This window comes from Bos javanicus, chromosome 25 (genome assembly GCF_032452875.1).
Source record: "Bos javanicus breed banteng chromosome 25, ARS-OSU_banteng_1.0, whole genome shotgun sequence".
Taxonomy (NCBI): Eukaryota; Metazoa; Chordata; class Mammalia; order Artiodactyla; family Bovidae; genus Bos; species Bos javanicus.
This window is the reverse complement of record NC_083892.1, coordinates 22,467,467-22,491,797: the sequence shown is the minus strand read 5'-3', so window position 1 is coordinate 22,491,797 and position 24,331 is coordinate 22,467,467. Positions and strand designations below refer to the sequence as shown.

Here is a 24,331-nt window from a genome sequence, read left to right as displayed (position 1 = left end):
TCCAAACAACTCCCATGATATACCATGTTTTTATAGAGCCCTCTGAGAAATATCAGAGACAGCCCCGATAAAATAAAAAGCCGGTACATTTTTTAAACCATTTTTTAAAAAAATTGAGTACAGTTCATTTACAATGTTAGTTTCAGGTATATAGCAAAGTGATCAATATTTTCAGATTCTTTTCCATTATAGGTTATTATAAGATATAGAATATAGTTGTCTATGATTTTAATGTAAAGGAAAACCCAGAACACTTGTTTTGTGCAAACTGCAGATAGGTTCTGTGTGCTGTGCTGTGTTTAGTCGCTCAGTCATGTCTGAGTCTCTGCGACCCTACAGACTGTAGCCCACCAGGCTCCTCTGTCTATGGGATTCTCCAGGCATGAATACTGCAGTGGGTCGCCATGCCCTCCTCCAGGGGATCTTCCCAACCCAGGGATCCAAGTCTCCTGCATTGTGGGCATATTCTTTACCATCTGAGCCACCAGGGAAGCCCAAGAATACTGGAGTGGGTAGCCTATCCCTTCTTCAGGGGATCTTCCAGACCCAGGAATCGAACCAGGGTCTCCTGCATTGCAGGCAGATTCTTTACCAACTGAGCCACCAGGGAAGCCCCAGAACTGATAGAACCTGGAGATTAACTGAGAGAGGGGAAGAACTGGGGAGCCATTTCCTGCTTCTTACCAGAGCTGCCCAAAGGTGGAGTAGCCTGGTCACCTGGGTGACACATTCCTGGTTCTTAAAGCAAGGCTTTTCATCTGCAACACTATCGGCATTTTGGATCTCGTATGCAGGTCAGGAAGCAACAGTTAGAACTGGACATGGAACAACAGACTGGTTCCAAATAGGAAAAGAAGTTCATCAAGGCTGTATATTGTCACCCTGTTTATTTAACTTATGTGCAGAGTACATCATGAGAAACACTGGGCTGGAAGAAGCACAAGCTGGAATCAAGATTGCCGGGAGAAATATCAATAACCTTAGATATGCAGATGACACCACCCTTATGGCAGAAAGTGAAGAGGAACTAAAGAGCCTCTTGATGAAAGTGAAAGAGGAGAGTGAAAAAGTTGGCTTAAAGCTCAACATTCAGAAAACGAAGATCATGGCATCTGGTCCCATCACTTCATGGGAAATAGATGGGGAAACAGTGGAAACAGTGTCAGACTTTATTTTTCTGGGCTCCAAAATCACTGCAGATGGTGACTGCAGCCAAGAAATTAAAAGACGCTTACTCCTTGGAAGGAAAGCTATGACCAACCTAGATAGCATATTCAAAAGCAGAGACCTTACTTTGCCAACAAAGGTCCCTCTAGTCAAGGCTATGGTTTTTCCAGTGGTCATGTATGGATGTGAGAGTTGGCCTGTGAAGAAAGCTGAGTGCCGAAGAATTGATGCTTTTGAAGTGTGGTGTTGGAGAAGACTCTTGAGAGTCCCTTGGACTGCAAGGAGATCCAACCAGTACATTTTAAAGGAGATCAGCCCTGGGATTTCTTTGGAAGGAATGATGCTAAAGCTGAAACTCCAGTACTTTGGCCACCTCATGTGAAAAGTTGACTCATTGGAAAAGACTCTGATCCTGGGAGGGATTGGGGGCAGAAGGAGAAGGGGATGACAGAGGATGAGATGGCTGGATGGCATCACCGACTCGATGGACGTGAGTTTGAGTGGACTCCGGGAGTTGGTGATGGACAGGGAGGCCTGGCGTGCTGCAATTCATGGGGTCGCAAAGAGTCGGACACGACTGAGCGACTGAACTGAACTGAACTGAATTCCTTGTTATGAGCGGGCTGCCTGGTGCATTGTAGACGTTTAGCAGCATCCCTGGGAGCCACCCACTCGAGGCCAGCAGCACTTTTGCACAGCTGCGGCAGCCACAAATGTCTCCTGTGTTGAAAAGCACTGCCTTAGAACCCAGGAGACTAGAGACGTTCATTTAGAGAAGATGCCTCAGGGGGGCGCTCAGTAGCCTTTAACATCCCTTCCCACAGCAAGTGCAGTACTGAACTTCTCTCCCTGGGCCTGGGCCTTGCTCTTCTGTTGAGAGGATGCTCACAGCTTCTCAGACCTGTGAGAAGATCCAAACAATCACTGATCCATAACACTGATCCAAAGATGGACGGACAAGAGAAGGAGGGAAGGAAGGAAGATGGACCAGCCAGTATCAGGCAAACCCAACTCACTGACCCAGCTTGAAGGCAGGAGTATGTAGCAGAAGCCCAAATTCCATCCCAGGTCATCCCTCAGCCCTCCCTGCCTCAGTCACGCTTAGGTTTTATGATCATTGTCATCAGTCCAATGGGATGGTAATAACCTAACTGAACCAGAAAACTCGCAAGGAGAAAGTGGGAAGGGAGGACTGTACTGGAGAGCTCCCAAGGGTGGAAGCAGAGATTCATAAAGGAGGCTCTAACCAGGAGGCAGATTTGGAGGCTAGAAAACAAGGGGACTAGATGGTCCTTAAGGTCTGACTCGAGGGTGAAGCCCTTCTTGGTTAAGCAGTGTTCTTACCGCCACTTCACAGACAAGGAAGTGGTGTCGCATGACTGAGTGCCCAAGGCAGGGCTCAATTCCAGATCTGATTGCAGAACTGTGTGTTTTATTTTTATTTTTTTATGTGTTTTATTTTTCAATTTTTTTTGACTATGTGGTTTGTGGGATTTTAGTTTGAACCCTCATCCTCAGCAGTGAAAGCATGGAGTCCTAACCACTGGACTACCAGGGGATTCCCTGACCATCCTTTTAAAAAAATTATCATTATTAAAATATAGCTGATTTACAGCATTGTGTTAGTTTCCATATCTGTTAATCTTAAACTCTTAATTCATCTCTCCTCTTTTCCCTTTGGTAATCATACGTTTGTTTTCTACGTCTGTGTCTGTTTCATATGTAGATTGTTCATTTTTTTTAGATTCCACCTGTACGTGCTGGATTTACTTCACTTGGTATGATCATTTCTAGGTCCCCCCCATGTTGCTGCAAATGGAATTATTTCATTCTTTCTTATGGCTGAGTAGTATTCCACTGTATATATGTGCCACATCTTCTTTATCCACTCTGTTGATAGACACTTCTGTGTCTTGGCTGCTGTAAACAGAGCTGCTATGAATATCGCATGTATCCTTTTGAATTCGAGTTTTCTCTGAATACGTGCCCAGGAGTGGGATTGCTGGATCATATGTTAACTCTAGCTTTTTGAGGAACCTCCATACTGTTCTCCATAGTGGTTACACCAATTTATATTCCCACCAACAGCATAGGAGGGTTCAGAGACTGCATTTTCAAACGCTTCAACTGCTTTCAAGTACCCTGCTGCTTCCAACACTGGGGACTTGAGGAAGAGGGAAGCAGCTTAAGGTGGAGATTTATATTGAACTGGGGAGTGGGGCGGCTTGTCCTAAAACTCTGCAGGTCTGAAAGGGAGGAAGGGGAGGAAGGAAGCAGGGGCATTAGACAGACTGGTGAGCCAGCCCTCCCCCGTCCACAGCCCCGCTCCCAGCTGCCTCTTCCAGGCCTCTGCCTGCCAGGCACCGAGAGGGGCAGGAGCAGATAAACAAGCCATTCATCACCAGCTCTGGGAGGCTGGCACTGACTCCAGGCTCTTCTTGAGTCCCAGGGAGGTGGGGCCCTGCCGGTGGCCAGGATGTACGGCTTTCTTCAGGATGGGAATAGGAGCTAGCAACATGGACCAGAGAGGCTGCAGAACCCAAGTGCTGGAGCCTTGGCCACATGTCCCAGGGGAGCCCTCCACATGCCCTCGTACAGCAAAGCCACACTATCACCGTAACAGGGATCATCTCTAAAGCTATTTATTGAAGTTGCGGGCCTGGAACTCAGTTTGCATTGATTCTCTTACTCATCCTGGTCAGCTCGGTGAGGCAAACACACTTGTTGCTGTTCAGTCTGAGTTGTGTTTGACTCTTTGTGACCCCCTGGACTGTAGCCCACCAGGCTCCTCTGTCCATGGGATTTCCCAGACAAGAATCCTGGAGTGAGTTGCCATTTCCTTCTCCAGGGGATCTTCCCAACCCAGGGATTGAACCCAAGTCCCTTGCATTGGCAAGCAGATTCTTTATCACTGAGCCACCCAGGTTATACTTTCATTTTACAGGTGGGAAATGGAGCCACAGTGAAGTAAGAGTGAGCTGGGTTCAGGTCACAGCTGTGCCACTGGCCTCTGGGTCATAGGAAGTGCAGAGGTGGGATTCAAACTCAGGTCCTGAATTGAAGCTCATTGTTACCCTATACTGACTTCTCTCTTTTTTCCTCTCTGCCCTTCTCTCCTTCTTTCTATCCTCCCCTCCTTCACTCCTTCCCTCCATCTACTTGTATCTTTGCCACAAACATTTATTAGGCCCCAGCTGTGTGCCAGGCTCTGTGCTAGGCCCGGGGGACAAATTGGTGATGACAGTGAAACTGGCCCCTATCCTCGCGAGATCTCACCCAGTCCCCGACCTCACGAGAGCTCACCCAGCCCCTTGCAGCCCCTTGCATGCCCAGAGCTACCCTCTGCACTGCCCCGGAGGGCTTCACTTCCAAGGACGGAACCACCCTGTGGGAGGCCAGGGTTAACAGGAGTCTATGCAAAGCAGGCACTCTAACAACGGCCCTGTTTGCAAGAACACCCTGCCCTTACTGCTGCCAACTGGCCCCAAAACAGAGGAAATTCAGCAAGCAGAGATGGCTGCTCAACCCTTTCCTTCTGGCCGCTTACATAACTTGCCAAAGCAGATGTGGAAATTTTCCGAGCCCCAGTGCTAGGCAAAGATGGGCAAGCATGCCCAGAGCAGGGTGGGGGCTCTGACTGTCTTCACTGCATTTAGGTTTCTTAGGCTGGCTCCTCTACATGCATCTACGGGTGGGGCTACATTATATTTCCCCCCACATTATTCTTTACGACGTGTGTGCATCTGAAACATTTCATAATGAAAGAAAAAGAGACAAACGGAACAAGATTTACAGCATAAAACCATACATGTATGTTAAATATGGATACATGCTGATGGGAAAAATAGTACCAACTATTTTGCCAGGATGCAGGCCTATTTGCTGAAGAATAACAAACCCATTACAGGGACAGAGAATGAGAGAGATGGAGACAGAAACCAGGGAAGAATTCTGCACTGGGTAAAGATGACAATGACTGTCTAACTACAAATTTCAATTACTGGAGTTTTTAAAAACTCTCTGGGAAATAAATGCACTTCGATCACCTGTAAAGACGTTAGAACTGCACTGCCCAGTTCAAATCCCAGCTCTACCTCTCACTAGCTCTGTGATCTTGAGCAAATAACTTCTCTGAGGCTCAGTTTTCTCATCTATAAAATCGGGATATTAATCAGGCCTATGTCACAGTTTTGCTAAAAGCATTAATCAAGTTCATTATAGAATGTGATCAGACCTACTAGATCTGACCTCGTCCTTCTCTCTTTTTTTTTTTTCATTAAGCATTTATTTATTTATTTTTTACTTTTTGGCCACTCTGAGCAGCATGCAGGATCTTAGTTCCCCGACCAGGGATCGAACCCAAGCCCCCTGCAGTGGAAGCACAGAGTCTTAACCTCCGGACAACCAGGGAAGTCCCAACACATTCTTCTTGTAAAACCATTAAAAGAAAGAAAAAAAAAGAGAGAGCATGGACTCTGTGGTCATGCAGATCCTGGCCTCTACGTGTATGAATCTCATTTTAAGCACATAGCGTCCCTAAGAGGTCGAGTTTCTGGTTAACCCCACAGAAAGCCCAGGCTGGGGCCCCAAGGCCACGCCACTGGTAAATGACTGAACTGGGACTTCCAACCGGGGCTTGATCTGCAAGTTCTCAACTACCGCTCGGCACGTGGGCCCTTAGCAGGGAAAACTGCAGAGGTGACCACACGGGCCCACACAGGCTGCACCTCCCAGGGCCGGCAACCCCTCACACCCTTTTCTTCCATTCCCCTGTGAAGGTAACTGCCCCCTCTTCAGCCATAAGCCTGGCCTTTGGCTCAAATTCAAGATGCGATGGTAGAGACAGCCCCATAAGAGGGAGGGGGTCAGTACTGTAAAGGCTGAGCGAGGCCATCAGAGCCTCAAACAGCAGAACAGAGGACGGAAGGAGGACCACTTCTGCCTGCCCAGACAGCTAATGCCACACGGTTTGTTAGGAACAGATCTCTAGAAAGAGACCAGAGGACAGATTCTGGGGATCTCTGGGCTGAAGCAGAGACTGGGACTGTCCCTTGCCTGTTAGAAAGAGCCACCTCCCCGGTCATTAGCTAGAAAACCATGGGCACGGTAGGGCCTGACAGCTTTCCACAAAGAGTCCCTGTGGGGTTAACAGGTGTGAGTACAAGGGACCCTCGTGTGAGGCTTCTTCTCCAGCCCCTTCCCCACTTCAGTGATGACCTTGTCTCATAGCTCCTAGAGAGAACAGATGTCAAAAGGGCACCTTCTGAGCCCAGACCTGTCCACCCAAGTGCTGGCATGGAATCCCTCATGGAGTCTCAGTCGTCATCTCAAAGGTAATTCATCCAACATAGAGACGATGATCTTCAAGGGCTTCCAGTCCATTCCATCTCCCTAAACGGCAACTTCATCCACTCTGCTGCTCAGGTCAGAAGTCCGAGAGTCATCCTCAAATCTTGCATTCATTCAATTTTACATTCATTCATTCTTGCATTCATTCACTCATCCAGTGGCCTATGAGCACATCCAGGTACTGTGTCTAAGCACCAAAGATGCTAGGCCTGGCAAACATACCAAAAAAGACATTATAGTGTCTCTTGTTCAACTCCCAGAATCTCAGTCTCCCAGAACTGACCTCTGACTCCATTCTGTTGTATGTCCAAAGCAGAGCCGGACTCCATCTATTTCCTCTCACTTTACTTCTCTGGCTTTCATTCAAGCCACCATCACTGGTGTCTAGAGCAGAGGAAGAATCTTGCCTCCCCAGTGCCACTCTTGCTTCCTTGGAATCCACTCCCTTCACATGGAAGCCAGAGAGATCTTTGAACATAAATCAGATGGGTTCCTTTTCCTGCTCAAAGCATCTCAGCGCCTGCTGACTTGCTCTGCCAGCCCCATCTCACCCTGGTCTCCTTTCTAGCCCATGGGTGCTACTTCTGCCTCAGGGTCTTTGCCATTCTGTTCCCCCCACCTGCCATGCTCTTCCCTCTTGGCTTGGTGAACTCCTACTCATCCTTCGGATGGCACCCTACTGTCTCAGCCCCAGAGGAGTCTTCTCTTGGCTTTAGTCTAAGTTGGATGATTTGCCATCATAACAAACACGACTTCCCATCACTGTTGAATCAAGCAGGACATTTGATTTGTACGATTCTCTCATTCCCACTCATTCCCACTGCAGTGTAAGCTCCACAAAGGCAGGGGCTCTGTCCATCTCGTTCACATTGTGTCCTCTGAGCAGGCACTCAATGTGTGCGAGCTAAGTCGCTTCAGTCATACTTGACTGTTTGCAACCCTGTAGACTAGAGCCCACCAGGCTCCTCTGTCCATGGGTTTCTCCAGGCAAGAATACTGGAGTGGGTTGCCATGCCCTCCTCCAGGGGATCTTCCCGACCCAGGGATAGAACCTGGGTCTCTTATGTCTCCTGCATCGGCAGGTGGGTTCTTTACCACTAGCACCACCTGTGAAGTCCCCATGCACTGAGTAGACTTGTATAACAAACAAATGGGGGATTTTCTGAGCCTTTGCTATATACTCGCAATTGTGACCCAGCTTGGGACTGTCCTGGGGGTTCAGTGGTTGACTGCACACTTCCAATACAAGGGGCGCAGATTCAATCCCTGGTCAGGGAATTAGGATACACACACACACACACACACACACACACACACAACTGTGACCCCCTCCCCCACCGACCACCACCCAAAGTCATATCCTCAAGATGTCCAGTGAAGGACAGCATCTCTCCCACCTGCTCCCCAGAATCATCATGAAGACACCTTTTGAAAACCAGACTTGGTGGATAAGCTCGCCGCTGTCCGAGCTGAGTCTCAGCTTCTCCAGCTCACTATCTGTGCAGCCTTGGGCGCGTTTCTTTCCAAATCGGTCTCTGCTGTGAGTTAGGGTGGCTGGGCCAGCCATTCCGGTCCACCACGCAAAGCTCTCTGCACGTGCCTGCCATGTATCAGTGACTCCTATTTGCTTGCAGTTAACAGCAGTCGCATGGAAGTCACAGGCAGTGCCCCCTCTACCCCCTCACCCCCTCACCCCCCAGCAGTGTTTCGCTGTGTATGTAGGTATTTTTGCACCTGCTTATCTCCTGGGGCCTCATAAGTCCACTACACCTGTGGCTGGGCTGCGCTGATTCACACTGTCAATTGACAGATGAGGAGAAATGTTCACTCCAGGAGCCTGAAACCGGGTAAGTGGAGGATCTGGGACGCCAGCACGGCGTGCTCGGGCTGCATCAACCCGTGTGTGGGGGGCAGGACTAGCCCCCTCCCAGGAGAGGAGCTCTGCGCCACCCCCACCCGGTCCTTTGCCAGCTCTGCCTCCGGTCCCCGGAGTAGCTGCCCCCTGTGTGCCGAATGGTTATCAATTTGGGGGCTGCGGGAGTGGCGGACGGAGTCTTACCTGTCTCGGTGCAGGGCCAACCTGCCCTGGGTACAGGTGGCGGCGGCGGCGTCTGAGGCGGAAGGAGATAGAAATGGCCGTGAGGTGGGAGAACCTTCTGGGTTCCTTTTCCCTCGCAGCCAGAGTTTGAAAAGACAGCGGTGGCCTTCCCTCCGGCCCCGCCTGCTGAGAGAGGCTCCTCGAAGGTCAAACTCCAAATTCCAGCCTGGGCTTACTGCAGGGGTTAGAGGAAGCGTCAATGATCTCCCCCAGGGCGGTAGGAGAGGCCCCGGGCCAGCCCCAACCCTGAACTTGAACTTGAACTCTGAGCAGGTCCCAGAGGGGAAGATGGGCTGACCTGAGCCCCGCCCACATGGCCCCACCTCCTCACCTGGTGGGGGGCCCATGGCAACGAGGGGGCGGGCAGCGGCTGCCGCCCGGGGCGCGTCCTGCCCGCTCGCCCACTCTGCCACTGGCCCGCCTCCGCGCTGGGGACAGGCGGGCTTGGGACGAGCTGGACGCGGGGGAGGGGAGAGGCTGGCAGGGGACGCAGGGGACAGAGGGACAGTCCCAGGAGGGCACTCGCGGCGGCCCCACCGCTGGGACAGCACCAGTAACAGTGACCACCTTTGTTCGATTCCTTTGCCCTGCGCTTTCCAGACCGAGGCAGGACAAAGGCAGGCGCCTGGAGCCCAGAGGAGTTGTCAGGAGTGACTGAGCCCGTGGCCGGGGGCCCGCAAGACCAGGACAGGCAGTAGGGGACCGCGGAAGGCTTGCACTGGATGCTCAGAGCATTCAAAAAAAAAAATTTTTTTTTTAAAGAAAAAGGATAGTTACTAGAGTTTGCAAAACAAGGGATTGAATGACTCTGGACTTCCCAGTTTACCAGAACAATCTGAAGATCTGGCCATTCCACACGGCCGCAGGACAGCCACTGGCTAGAGCAGGGTGCTGGCCGCCTCCCCACCACCACCACCACAGAGGCCACCTCCGGCCTCCTTCCCTTGACCTGGGCCCTGGGTGGGGGCAGCCCCTGGCTCAGAGCAGTTCAGAAAGCATGGTGAGAATCGACATGCTCCAGGCTCCATTCTGAATGCTTCCACATCTCTGCTCACTTGGTCTTTCCAACAAGCCTCCTGGACTGATAGTATTATGTCTATTTTACTGATGAGAAGACAGAGGTAGAGATGGGTGAGTGGCTTGCCCAGGTCACCAGCTGTGAGTGGCAGAACCAGGATTTGAACCCAGAGCGTTTCTTCCAGAGCGCTGCAGGGCCTGTGGAGGTGGCGTAGAAACAACCTCAGTGGACAGAGGCGGCCTGGATGCGCAGACACTCAGCGATTGGACCGACATCAGCATGAACAGGGGACCTGCCTAGGGCGAAAGATGGACAGAAGGAACAGCTGGAATCAGAAAAGGTGGCTGGCGGACAGACAGCCGGGGAATGGACAGTCTGTGACTGCAGACTCAACACCAGAAAGGCAGAACAGGCTCCATCAAGCCAAGATCCAGTCCTGACTTCGTAGGGGCATGTCTGGGGGATCAGGGGCATGTTCCCTGGTTACAGTGCTACAAACAAAGCACACAGATGGGTGAGAAAGCAGACGGCACCGTGGTGGGCGGGAGAGCTACGGCCCAGCCACGACTCAGCTCCAACTGGGGGAACACAGGCCAAATGGGGCCAGACCTTCAATTGTTCTGGAAAAATGACAAGTCCAGAATTTTAGCCTTATGGTTATTTATCTATGAGGGCTGATTGCGGCCCACTGGTCCCTGGAACGTTGCTTCCTACAGTTTCTCTCATTGTCCAGCTTCTTTGGCTCTCGTTCGATACTGTAAAGAGTAGAAAATGGGGCTTCCCTGGTGGTTCAGTGGCTGAGACTCTGCACACTCAATGATAGGGATAGTGTAAATGGACAAAATAGGTGATTCAATAGTTAATTCCATGACGGGAGTGTAAGTAGAAAAAATATGAGAGACCCTTGTAAGTTAATGATCACTCAAGAGGGCAGGTTTGCTCAACCACAAAATCAAGCTGACTTGCTTAGCAACAAAACCACATAGCAGGAGCATGAGACATGTCCCCACTGCCCCCCAAAAATGGTGGCATGAGACCACATACTGCCCAGTAAGCTCAGTAAGTTTATGACCCCCTGAGATAACCTCTCTGCACACTTGAAAAACAACAATTTGACCATGTGTATGCTTGCTTAGTCACTCAATCATGTCTGACGCTTTGCGACCCTATGGACTATATAACCCCCCAGGCTCCTCTGTCCATGGGATTCTCCACACAAGAATACTGGAATGGGTTGCTATTTCCTTCTCCAGGGGATCGTCTTGATCCAGGGATTGAACCGGCATCTCCTGAGTCTCCTGCACTGGTGGGAGGACTCTTTACCACTGAACTACCCACAATAATTTATAGAACTAGCTTGACCAACTCAGGCTGACCAACTCAAACCTGAAGGAGGAGTTGATGATGGAAGCATGACATCTGTTCAACAAAGACAAACAAGTTCTTCTCCACCTCCCACTTTCCGTTGGATTATGAAACTGTAGCCTCAGTTCTCAGGGAGCAGCATTTCTCAGTCACCCACTTGTAACCTTCACAAGCATCCTATTCTAATAAGTCACTGCTTATCTATCACTTTGCCTCTCACTCAATTCTTTTCTACACTGAGACATAAAGAATTATGGTACCAGAGTCCTAAGGAGCACCCCCTGAAATGACACCTAACTATTTCACCAACGCAGGGGGGGCCTGGTTTGATCACTGGTCTGGGAACTGGATTTCATATGCCACAACTAAGATCCCACATGCCCTAACTAAGACCTTGCACAGCCAAATAAATATTTTTTTAAATAGAATAGGAGAGAGGGTGGTGCAACCGCTTTGGGGAATCTTTTGGAAGTTTCTTATGAAGTTAGCATATTCCTACCCTCTTGCCCAGTTGCTTTGTCGTGTCCAACTCTATGCAACTCCAGGGACTGCAGCCCGCCAGGCTCCTCTGTCCATGGGATTCTTCAGGCAAGAATACTGGAGTGGATTGCCATTTCCTTCTCCAATCTCTACCCTTCTCTAGTTCATTCCACCACTTTTATCACTGTAATTTGCTTGAGGGAAACCATGATATATTTTTTAATGGCCCTGGCACTGAGCCATACTGAGCCCAGTATCCCCAAACTGACACCTAAATTGGTCCCAGAAGGAAAGGGGAAACTATTGCTCTTACATTGGTCTTTCCTTCCTGCAAGCCTAATGCAGGTCACATGTGAAGTGGTTTTCCATCTCTAAGGACTAATCTCTGCTGACAGTGGCCTGCATGTCACACTGAGTCTCCTGAGCTGGACAGTCTCTCTCCAGAGAACTGATAGGTGGGGTAGGGTGGGGGATGGCTGACGGAAAATAGTGAAAGTGTTAGTTGCTCAGTCTTATCTGATTTTTGCAACCCCATGGACTGTAGCCCACCAGGCTCCTCTGTCCATGGAATTCTCCAGGCCAGAATACTGGAGTAGGTTGTCATTCTCTTCTCCAGGGGATCCTCCTGACCCAGGGATTGAACGTAGGTCTCCTGCATTGCAGGCAGATTTTTTTTTTTACCATCTGAGCCACCAGGGAAGCCTATGACCCAGCAATTCCGCTCTTAGTTGTTTATCAGGAGAAATGAAAGCATAAGTTCCACAAAGACTTTACACAAATGTTCAGAGCAGCCTTGCTCACAATAGCCTCAAAGGGGAAAAACAGCTCAGGGCTGATCAACAGAAAAATGGACAAACTGTGATGCATTCATACTGTAAGCAGAGAGGGTAGGTAGGGATTCACTGGAGAGAGAGAACCAGGCTTGGCTTTCCTGACAGAAGAGAACCCTTTATGGTCTAAGCCATTTTGTGATCTAAGCTTGGCCATAATGCTCACCCTTGAATAGGTCTCAGTAATTGATGATTTTAGGGGAACAAAGGGAGATGGTGAAGGACAGGGAAGCCTGGCATCCATAGGATCCCAGAGTTGGACAAGACTTAGGGACCGAACAACAACAACAAAGGAACTAAGAAATGAACAGGGAAATGGCAATCAGACAATGGTGCAGTGATAAGGCAGGGTCCTGGTTCCTCCTCCAGGGATACACGTAATAACATAACTGAGTTCTGCAGACACTAAGGCCCCCACCCGGGTGGAGGGTGGAAGGATGTTGTTGACCCTCCTGACTTCATCAACTAATAAAGCTTGGACCCTGTCACCCTTTGCCCCAATTCTATGCTGAATTCTCCTCTGCTTAAGTCCCTTCATGAATATATATGTGCCTGTAGCTTAAAAACTTCCCCAATTTTGCTGTTCTGGGAAACACTGCTTTGGGAAAGATCCTTATGTTCTCCCCACTTGCTGCAAGTAATAATAAATACTTCCTTCTCCTTATCTTTGGTTTGGTTACTGGCTCAACACCCACCAAGAGGCAAGCTCAGTTTTCAGGTAACAATACTCTGTGGAGAAACACATTTGGTTTTAGTAGGACAAACTAATGACATAAAGCCACGTATGAATCTCAGAAATATGCCAGGCACAAACACACCTTATGATTCCATTTATGGGAAGTTCAAGAACAGGAAAGATGAATCTATGGTAATAAAGTCAAGAGATCCGAGTACTTTCTGGGGAGAAGAAAATTTCTGTATCTTAAGTGGTAACTATATGGGTATATACCACTGTTCAAATCTTTTGGACTGAATAAGATTTGTGCATTTCACTGTATGCAAATTACACCTTTGAAAAAAAACAGGGTAGAAGGTGCAAATGGTGCGTTTGGCAAATCAGCTCTTGCTTCTCTGAGAGTGGAGGCTGTGGTCTTTACTCAGATCTTACCTCCCAGGGTTTAGCTCCAGTTCATTGTCTCCATGTAAGAAGGTGGGTCCCAGGTCATCAAAGTGCCTGACTTGGCAAGAGAATCCCAAAGTCTCCATTTTTATATGGACTCTCTGAGGTTGATGGGGTGGTTTGGAATGAACAGAAACAGATACAACTGCTGTACAGCCATCCTTCTGTATCTGTAGCTTCTGTATCCTAGGATTCAATCCCATACAGACCAAAAATATTCAGGGGCAAAAAATCCGAAAAGTTCCCAAAACCAAAATTTGAACTTGTCACATGTTGGCAACTATTTATAAAGCATGTACATCGTATTAAGCAGTAGAAGTAATCTAAAGATCATTTAAAGTGTACAGGAGGAAGTGGTACGTGTAGTTTATACGACAGTACTATGCCTTCTATATAAGGAGCATGAGCGTCCTCCAGTTTTGGTGTCCATGGGTCCTGGAACAAACCGCCTGTAGACACAGAGGAACCACTGTGGGTATCAAGTGATGCATGTATGGTGTTCAGTCGGTAACCCTGTGTGATATTGTGGTTCATACTAAGAAATATATATTTTGTCTTTACCTCTGTTTCTGGCTTCTCTGGTGACTCAGATGGTAAAGAATCTGCCTGCAATGCAGGAGAGGAAGATCCCCTGGAGAAGGGAATAGCTACCCACTCCAATATTCCTACTTGGAGAACCCCCTGGGCAGAGAAGCATGGCAAGCTACAGTCCATGAGCTCACAAAGAGTCAGACATGACTGAAGCAACTTAGCATGCTCAGAGGTGTTTTTGTTTTGTTAATGAGATGATTTTGGGGCCTCAGATTGGTTGTCAGGGGAACTGACCAGGTGTTCAGAGGGTTGAACTGGGAGTCGGGGGTAGGAAGGGAAGGGCTGATGCTTGATTCAGTTGCCAATAGCCAATGACTTAGTCAATCATGTTGTTCAGTAGCTCAGTTGCGTCCGACTCTTTGCGACCCCATGCACTACAGCAGGCCGGGCTTCCCTGTCCTTCACCATCTCCCGGAGCTTGCTCAAACTCATGTCCGTGAGTCGGTGATGCCATCCAACCATCTCATCCTCTGTCATCCCCTGATGCTACTTCCAGGTAGACAGAGTCTGGTGCAGGTGTCAGGGCATTGCGTGGTGGCCAGGAGAGGGGTCTGGGGAGAGGGACCCACAGGTTGATATTGGTCCCACAATCTTACCCAGTTTCCCCAAGTCATGTCCCCTGCTAGTCTGGAGTCCAGGCTGAGCTCTGTGTGAGGTCATAATTCCTTCCTGTACTCTTTACAGTCTTTTAGAAACATACCTCACCTACTCACACACTATACTCCAATATTGCTGTTTATAGTAACAACTGAAAAGATCAAACCTTCACAACACTGAAATAGGTGAGCTGTCCTGACCAATAGGCAAGGGTAGTGCAGTGAGCCCAGTGGGGGATAAAACGAGAGACATTTTTGATCTTAGAAACTGTGAGACCTGGCTGCAAACGATATTCACAACACCCTCTTGGCAGAAGATGAAATGAGATGCCACTGAGAAACACTGGCCAATAGAAGGTGGTCAGTCCATGCTGGCTCCTTCCCTCTTCCCAGACATAAACCCCAGTTACCTGTCTTGCGTCTAGTTGCCACCGAGAATCTCAAACCTTCTATATATAACGAGAAATCTTTATGATGGCTTCAACCAGTAAACACTGCGTTCTCTCTCTCTCTGGTTTTGTTTGTTCGTTTCCCCCAGAATCACGTTTCCGACAAATCTGGGACGTGGGTGGCCTTTCACCCACGGTGGCTTCAGGACAGTGTGCAGGTTAAGAGCCCAGAGATGGGGTCAGGTAGACCCCAACCTCCTTCAGACCCCAACCTCCTTCTGGCTCCTCTGCCACCAGCTGTGTGTTCTCATGTAAATGACTCAAGCACTCTGAACCCAGATTTTCTCATCTGAGACAGGGGATGTCATAATAGTAATGCAGAGCCATTTTACCAGGAAGACTCAACAAACTAGACCATATCACATTCTTTATAATTGTTGTTCAGTTGCTAAGTTGTGTCCAGCTTTTGGTAACCACATGGACGGCACATGCCAGGCTTCCCTGTCCTTCACTGTCTCCCTGAGTTTGCCAAACTCATGTCCATTGAGTTGATTCTTCATAGTACAGTACTAAGATGTTGTTTTTCTTTTCTCTCTCATTACTTCATGAATGTCTAGTGGAGTTTCTGGAAAACTACAAGACCTGAGATGTTACAACAGAACGAATGCAGAAGCAGATGTCCTCATCCAGCTGTCTTCTATTCAACTAGACATTCAAGAGATTTGCAAACATGTAAAACAATGGCTGTGCTTTGCTGGAGCAGCCGTGAAGAGATACCCCATGCCCAAGGTAAGAGAAACCCAAGTAAAATGGTAGGTGTTGCAAGAGGGCATCAGAGGGCAAACACACTGAAACCATACTCACAGAAAACTAGTCAATCTAATCACACTAGGACCACAGCCTTGTCTAACTCAATGAAACTAAGCCATGCCCATGGGGCAACCCAAGACGGGTGGGTCATGGTGGAGAGATCTGACAGAATGTGGTCCACTGGAGAAGGGAATGGCAAACCACTTCAGTATTCTTGCCTTGAGAACCCCATGAACAATATGAAAAGGCAAAATGATAGGATACTGAAATAGGAACTCCCCAGGTCAGTAAGTGCCCAATATGCTACTGGAGATCAGTGGAGAAATAACTCCAGAAAGAATGAAGGGATGGAGCCAAAGCAAAAACAGTACCCAGCTGTGGATGTGACTGGTGATAGAGGCAAGGTCCGATGCTGTAAAGAGCAATATTGCATAGGAACCTGGAATGTCAGGTCCATGAATCAAGGCAAATTGGAAGTGGTCAAACAAGAGATTGCAAGAGTGAATGTCAACATTCTAGGAATCAGTGAACTGAAATGGACTGCAATGAGTGAATTTAACTCAGATGACCATTATATCTACTACTGTGGGCAGGAATCCCTCAGAAGAAATGGAGTAGCCATCATGGTTAATAAAAGACTCTGAAATGCAGTACTTGGATGCAATCTCAAAAATGGCAGAATGATCTCTGTTCGTTTCCAAGGCAAACCATTCAATATCACAGTAATCCAAGTCTATGCCCCAATGAGTCACGCTGAAGAAGCTGAAGTTGAACAGTTCTATGAAGACCTACAAGACCTTTTAGAACTAACACCCCAAAAAGATGTCCTTTTCATTATAGGGGACTGGAATGCAAAAGTAGGAAGTCAAGAAACACCTGGAGCAACAGGCAAATTTGGCCTTGGAATACGGAATGAAGCAGGGCAAAGACTAATAGAGTTTTGCCAAGAAAATACACTGGTCATAACAAACACCCTCTTCCAACAACACAAGAGAAGACTCTATACATGGACATCACCAGATGGTCAACACCGAAATCAGATTGATTATATTCTTTGCAGCCAAAGATGGAGAAGCTCTATACAGTCAGCAAAAACAAGACCAGGAGCTGACTGTGGCTCAGACCATGAACTCCTTATTGCCAAATTCAGACTTTAAATTGAAGAAAGTAGGGAAAACCACTAGACCATTCAGGTATGACCTAAATCAAATCCCTTATGATTATACAGTGGAAGTGAGAAACAGATTTAAGGGCCTAGATCTGATAGACAGAGTGCCTGATGAACTGTGGAATGAGGTTCGTGACATTGTACAGGAGACAGGGATCAAGACCATCCCCATGGAAAAGAAATGCAAAAAAGCCAAATGGCTGTCTGGGGAGGCCTTACAAATAGCTGTGAAGAGAAGAGAAGCAAAAAGCAAAGGAGAAAAGGAAAGATATAAACATCTGAATGCAGAGTTCCAAAGAATAGCAAGAAGAGATAAGAAAGCCTTCCTCACCGATCAATGCAAAGAAATAGAGGAAAACAACAGAATGGGAAAGACTAGAGATCTCTTCAAGAAAATCAGAGATACCAAGGGAACATTTCATGCAAAGATGGGCTCGATAAAGGACAGAAATGGTATGGACCTGACAGAAGCAGAAGATATTAAGAAGAGATGGCAAGAATACACAGAAAAACTGTACAAAAAAGAGCTTCACAACCCAGATAATCACGATGGTGTGATCACTGACCTAGAGCCAGACATCCTAGAACGTGAAGTCAAGTGGGCCTTAGAAAGCATCACTACGAACAAAGCTAGTGGAGGTGATAGAATTCCAGTTGAGTTATTCTAAATCCTGAAAGATGATGCTGTGAAAGTGCTGCACTCAATATGCCAGCAAATTTGGAAAACTCAGCAGTGGCCACAGGACTGGAAAAGGTCAGTTTTCATTCCAATCCCAAAGAAAGGCAATGCCAAAGAATGCTCAGACTACCACACAATTGCACTCATCTCACACGCTAGTAAAGTCAAGTTCAAAATTATCCAAGCCAGGCTTCAGCAATATGTGAACCGTTAACTTCCTGATGTTCAAGCTGGTTTTAGAAAAGGCAGAGGAACCAGAGATCAAATTGCCAACATCCTCTGGATCATCAAAAAAGCAAGAGAGTTCCAGAAAAACATCTATTTCTGCTTTATTGACTATGCCAAAGCCTTTGACTGTGTGGATCACAATAAACTGTGGAAAATTCTGAAAGAGATAGGAATACCACACCACCTGATCTGCCTCTCGCGAAATTTGTATGCAGGTAAGGAAGCAACAGTTAGAACTGGACATGGAACAACAGACTGGTTCCAAATAGGAAAAGGAGTACATCAAGGCTGTATATTGTCACCCTGCTTATTTAACTTCTATGCAGAGTACATCATGAGAAACACCGGACTGCAAGATACACAAACTGGACTCAAGATTGCCGGGAGAAATATCAATAACCTCAGATATGCAGATGACACCACCCTTATGGCAGAAAGTGAAGAGGAACTCAAAAGCCTCTTGATGAAAGTGAAAGTGGAGAGTGAAAAAGTTGGCTTAAAGCTCAACATTCAGAAAACGAAGATCATGGCATCCGGTCCCATCACTTCATGGGAAATAGATGGGGAAACAGTGGAAACAGTGTCAGACTTTATTTTTCTGGGCTCCAAAATCACTACAGATGGTGACTGAAGCCAAGAAATTAAAAGATTCTTACTCCTTGGAAGGAAAGCTATGACCAACCTAGATAGCATATTCAAAAGCAGAGACATTACTTTGCCAACAAAGGTTCGTCTAGTCAAGGCTATGGTTTTTCCTGTGGTCATGTATGGATGTGAGAGTTGGACTGTGAAGAAGGCTGAGCGCCGAAGAATTGATGCTTTTGAAGTGTGGTGTTGGAGAAGACTCTTGAGAGTCCCTTGGACTGCAAGGAGATCCAACCAGTCCATTCTAAAGGAAATCAGCCCTGGGTGTTTGGAAGGAATGATGCTAAAGCTGAAACTGCAGTACTTTGGCCACCTCATGGCAAGAGTTGGCTCATTGGAAAAGACTCTGATGCTGGGAGGGATTGGGGGCAAGAGGAGAAGGGGACGACAGAGGATGAGATGGCTGGATGGCATCACTGACTCGATGGACGTGAGTCTGAGTGAACTCGGGGAGTTGGTGATGGACAGGGAGGCCTGGCGTGCTGCAATTCATGGGGTCACAAAGAGTCGGACACGACTGAGTGACTGACCTGTTCTGATCTGATCTGAAAACAATGCCAGTCTTCTCACTAAATCTTTCTGGGAAGTCTGGTGGTTTTTCATAAAAGTATTACTTATTTAACATATAATGGGTTTCTTACTGTTCTTTTAAAATTAATGTATTTAATTGTTTCTCCATTTAAGAATCTAATTCAGTAAAATATCTCTATCTATTAATATAACCCATATAAATGAAGTCAAAGAATCCTGAGATCAAAAAGTTTGAGAATCACTGTGCTGTGACAAACTTAATTGGAACCTGTGGCTCTGGGAAGAGTCTTCGAAATGGTCTAAACCCAAATCCATACAGTTCATTAAAAGGTATGTTCTGATCAAAGTGAACCCTACCTGGGAAGCCTGTTCTTGGCCATAGGGTCTTTGATGGAAAGTTGTTTGTAAGTCAGGAGACCTTGCGGGTCAGCGTATAGTGTGGATCGTTAATGAATCAACAAGGATTCTCCTTAATCACTAAACACTTTAACAGCAGGTCATCTGTGACGGCGAGGTTGAAGTTTGGAGTGTGACTTCAACACACTTGGAGATTATTGGAGTGGAACAGCATCCCGTGAAAACCAGCTTGACCAACACTGCCCCCAGCATGAGTCTGGGTTACAAGAGATGGTTGTAGTGATAGCTCAAGGTCATTGGCATCCTTCCAGCATGGGACCAGCCATAAGACTTGTACTCAGTCCCTGGGCTCGGCTTCCCGTGTTTGGTTAAATCCTGGTTCTACTAAATTAGTGGATCACTGTCGCCTCTCTACTTCACCACACTGGTCCTGGGTGTTCTCCATTAGTCAAATATTTAGTTAGGGTAGTTGTTAGGGTTAAGGGTAGATAGCATCACCAACTCAATGAACATGAATCTGAGCAAACTTCAGGAGATAGTGGAGGACAGAGGAGCCTGGTGTGCTGTAATCCACGGGGTCGTGAAGAGTCAGACATGACTTAGCAACTGAACAATGATAAGGAGTGAGTAAAAGAATTATCTGAGGTGGACACTAGCCAGTGAAATCTGCCCTTCCCCCTTCCTGCACGACATGTGCGTCCGGGTGTGACTGCTGGCTTGAGAAGGCATGTGACCTAGGCGATCTCTCTCTTGCTTAAGACAGATCTCCGGCCAGAGCTGTCGCCCCTTCCTGCCTTTCCTCTGGTCAGGACGGTGACAATCAGATGGTCTTGGAGGCACCTGTGGAGGCCAGCAGCTGGGGTCCCTGGTGGAGCAGAGAAGTTGCCAAAGTGGAGACTCTCTGTGGACTGAGAAATGCAACTGAAAGGGCTTCATTTCTTAAATCATGTCATCACTGGGACTCTGGTTGTAACAGCACAGCCTTATGTCCTAAAACATACAAGCAAAGCATTTGAATGAATGGCATCATCAACTCAATGGACATGAGTCTGAGCAAACTCCAAGAGGTAGTGAAGGACAGGGAAACCTGGCGTGATGGAACAACAACCCAGCATTTGGAAGAGTTCGTGCCTATGATAATCGCTAAGATTTGCAATCAGGATCCGGGGGTCCTGCTCTGGAAGGACACACCTTTTCTTGTCTCTCATCACTGGAAACACACACAAAATACATTCTTAATCTTTGACGGCGCAGAAGAGACATTTCAATTTGCTTTTATTTTTAGTTTTTAAACTTATTTTATTGACATATAGTTGATTTATAATGTTAATTTCTGCTGTACGGCAAAGTTATTTAGTTATACCTGTATATATATTCTTTTTAATATCCTTTTCCACAATAGATTATCCTAGAATATTGAAGAGTTCCCTATCCTATACAGTAGGACCTTGCTGCTTATCCATTCTATATAATAGTAAATGAAGATCATGGCATCCGATCCCATCACTTCATGGCAAATAGATGGGGAAAAAGTGGACATAGTGGCAGATTTTATTTTCTTGGGCACCAAAATCACTGCAGACAGTGACTGCAGCCAGGAAATTAAAAGATGTCTGCTCCTTGGAAGAAAAGCTATGACAATACTAGACAGTGTATTAAAAGGCAGAGACATCGCTTTGCTGACACTGGTCTGTCTAGTCAAAGCTGTGGTTTTTCCAGTAGTCATGTACAGATGTGAAAGTTGGACCATAAAGAAGGTTGTACTCGACTTAGCAACTGAACAACAAGAAATAATAATTTGCATCTGCTCATCCCAAATTCCCAATCCTCCCCTCCCTCTCCTCCCTTGGCAATCACAGGTCTGTTCTCTATTTGACTTTGCTTTCAAACTTCACGCAGTGTATGATCTGAGCAAGTCACTCTCCAAAGATTCTTCATCATCTGCTAAACAAGAGAGAAATAGTATTGCCTCCCACCCAGGGGAGCTGGTGAGGCTTCAACAATATAATCCATGTAAACTGTTGAAGTTTCTTCTGCAAGGGCTGAATAATTGTATGCTCTCATTTTAGTGATCGCTTTCAATATTTCTAGCAGAGATGTCTCATAACTTTCCACCTATTGCAATTGTTCTGAATCTCGATCTGGCTGCTGCATGAAGCAGGTGTTTTGCCAGCCAGTGAAAGCCTTCCTCAGCGATCAGTGCAAAGAAACAGGAAAACAACAGAATGGGAAAGACTAGAGATCTAGAGATCACTTCAAGAAAATTAGAGATACCAAGGGAATATTTCACACAAAGATGGGCACAATAAAGGACAGAAATGGTACGGACCTAACAGAAGCAGAAGATATTAAGATGAGGTGGCAAGAATACACAGAAGAACTATACAAAAAAAGATCTTCATGACCCAGATAATCACGATGGTGTGATCACTCACCTAGAGCCAGACATCCTGGAGTGTGAAGTCAAGGGGGCCTTAGGAAGCATCACTGTGAACAAAGCTAGTGGAGGTGATGGGATTCCAGTTGAGCTCCTTCAAATCCTGAAAGATGATGCTGTGAAAGTGCTGCATTCAATATGCCAGAAAATTTAGAAAACTCAGCTGTGGCCACAGGACTGGAAAAGGTCAGTTTTCATTCCAATCCCAAAGAAAGGCAATGCCAAAGAATGCTCAAACTACCGCACAATTGCACTCATCTCACATACTAGCAAAGTAATGCTCAAAATCATTCAAGCCAGGCTTCAGCAGTACGTGAACCAAGAACTTCCAAATGTTCATGCTGGATTTAGAGAAGGCAGAGGAGCCAGGGATCAAATTGCCAACATTCATTGGATCATAGGAAAAGCAAGAGAATTTCAGAAAAATATCTACTTCTGCTTCATTGACTATGCCAAAGCTTTTGACTGTGTGGATCACAACAAACTGTGAGAAATTCTTAGTGAAGTGAAAGTCGTTCAGTCATGTCTGACTCTTTTCGACACCATAGAGTCCTTGGAATTCTCTAGGCCAGAATATTGGAGTGGGTAGCCTTTCCCTTCTCCAGGGCATCTTCCCAACCCAGGGATGGAAGCCAGGTCTCCCACATTGCAGGCAGATTCTTTACCAGTTGAGTCACAAGGGAAGCCCAAGAATACTAGCATAGATAGATTATCCCTTCCCTAGGGGATCTTCCCAACCCAGGAATGGAACTGGGGTCTCCTGCATTGCAGGTGGATTCTTTACCAACTGAGCTATCAGGGGGAGATTCTTAAAGAGATAGGAATACCAGACCACCTTACCTGCCTCCTGAGAAATAGGTATACAGGTGAAGAAGCAACAGTTAGAACCAGACATGGAACAACAGACTGGTTCAAAATTAGGAAAAGAGTGTGTCAAGGCTGTATTTTGTCACTCTGCTTATTTAACTTATATGCAGAGTACATCATGTAAAATGCTGGGCTGGATGAAGCACAAGCCAGAATCAAGACTGCCAGTAGAAATATCAAGATATGCAGATGACACCACCCCTATGGCAGAAAGCAAAGAGGAATTAAAGAGCCTCTTGATGAAAATTAAAGAGGAGAGTGAAAAAGGTAGTTTAAAATTCAACATTCAAAAAACTAAGATCATGGCATCCGGTCCCATTACTTCATGGCAAATAGAAGGAGAAACAATGGAAACAGTGATAGACTTTATTTTCTTGGGCTCCAAAATCACTGCAGATGGTGACTACAGCCATGAAATTAAAAGACGCTTGCTCCTTAGAAGAAAAGCTATGACAAACCTAAACAGCATATTAAAAAGCAGAGACATTACTTTTCTGACAAAGGTCCGGCTAGTCAAAGCTATGGTTTTTCCAGTAGTCATGTATGGATGTGAGAGCTGGACAGTAAAAAAGGCTGAGCACCAAAGAAATGATGCCTTCAACTGTGGCATCACAGGAGAAGACTATTGAGAGTCCCCTGGACAGCAGGAGATCAAACCAGTCAATCCTAAAGAAAATTAACCCTGAATATTCATTGGAACCATTCAACTTCAGCTTCTTCAGCGTTACTGGTTGGGGCATAGTCTTGGATTACTGTGATATTGAATGGTTTGCCTTGGAAACAAACAGAGATCATTCTGTCATTTTTGAGACTGCATCAAAGTACTGCATTTCAGACTCTTTTGTTGACCATCATGGCTACTCCATTTCTTCTAAGGGACTCCTGCCCACAGTAGTAGATATAATGGTCATCTGAGTTAAATTCACCCATTCCAGTCCATTTTAGTTCTCTGATTCCTAGAATGTCGACGTTCACTCTTGCAATCTCCTGTTTGACCACTTCCAATTTGCCTTGATTCATGGACCTGACATTCCAGGTTCCTATGCAATATTGCTCTTTACAACATCAGACCTTACTTCTATCACCAGTCACATCCACAATTGGGTATTATTTTTGCTTTGGCTCCATCCCTTCATTCTTTCTGGAGTTATTTCTCCACTGATCTCCAGTAGCATATTGGGCAGCTACCGACCTGGGGAGTTTCTCTTTCAGTATCCTATCATTTTGCCTTTTCATACTGTTCATGGGGTTCTCAAGGCAAGAATACTGAAGTGGTTTGCCATTCCCTTCTCCAGTGGACCACATTCTGTCAGACCTCTCCACCATGACCCGTCCATCTTGGGTGGCCCCACACGGCATGGCTTAGTTTCACTGAGTTAGACAAGGCTGTGGTCCATGTGATCAGATTGACTAGTTTTCTGTTGACATCACAGCCGTAGTTGTTACAGGAGCAAAAGCTTATGCACTCAACACACAGATCAAGCAAACCAAAAGGCTGGAGTTTGGAGCAGAGAAGTTTATTGCAGGGTCAACCAAGAACAAGTGGCTCAAGTTTCAAAAAATCTGAACTCCCCGGTGGTTTGGGCAAAAAGTTTTCATAGACAAA

At 46.7% G+C, this 24,331-nt stretch overlaps 1 protein-coding gene across 2 annotated transcripts in view; it reads right to left on the bottom strand.

Moving 5' to 3' along the window:
* Positions 1-9,032, bottom strand: part of SLC5A11 (solute carrier family 5 member 11) — a 56,686-nt gene extending 47,654 nt beyond the window's left edge. Inside the window, exons 1-2 of one of the 2 annotated variants that reach the window (XM_061401467.1) lie at positions 8,946-9,028; positions 8,576-8,789 (exon numbers count right to left, since the gene is read on the bottom strand). The gene's annotated coding sequence lies outside the window, so the exon portion shown is untranslated. Of the gene's footprint in view, positions 1-8,575 lie in introns of both variants that reach the window. The other variant, XM_061401466.1, reaches the window with a different exon arrangement.
* Positions 9,033-24,331: the final 15,299 nt, after the last annotated feature.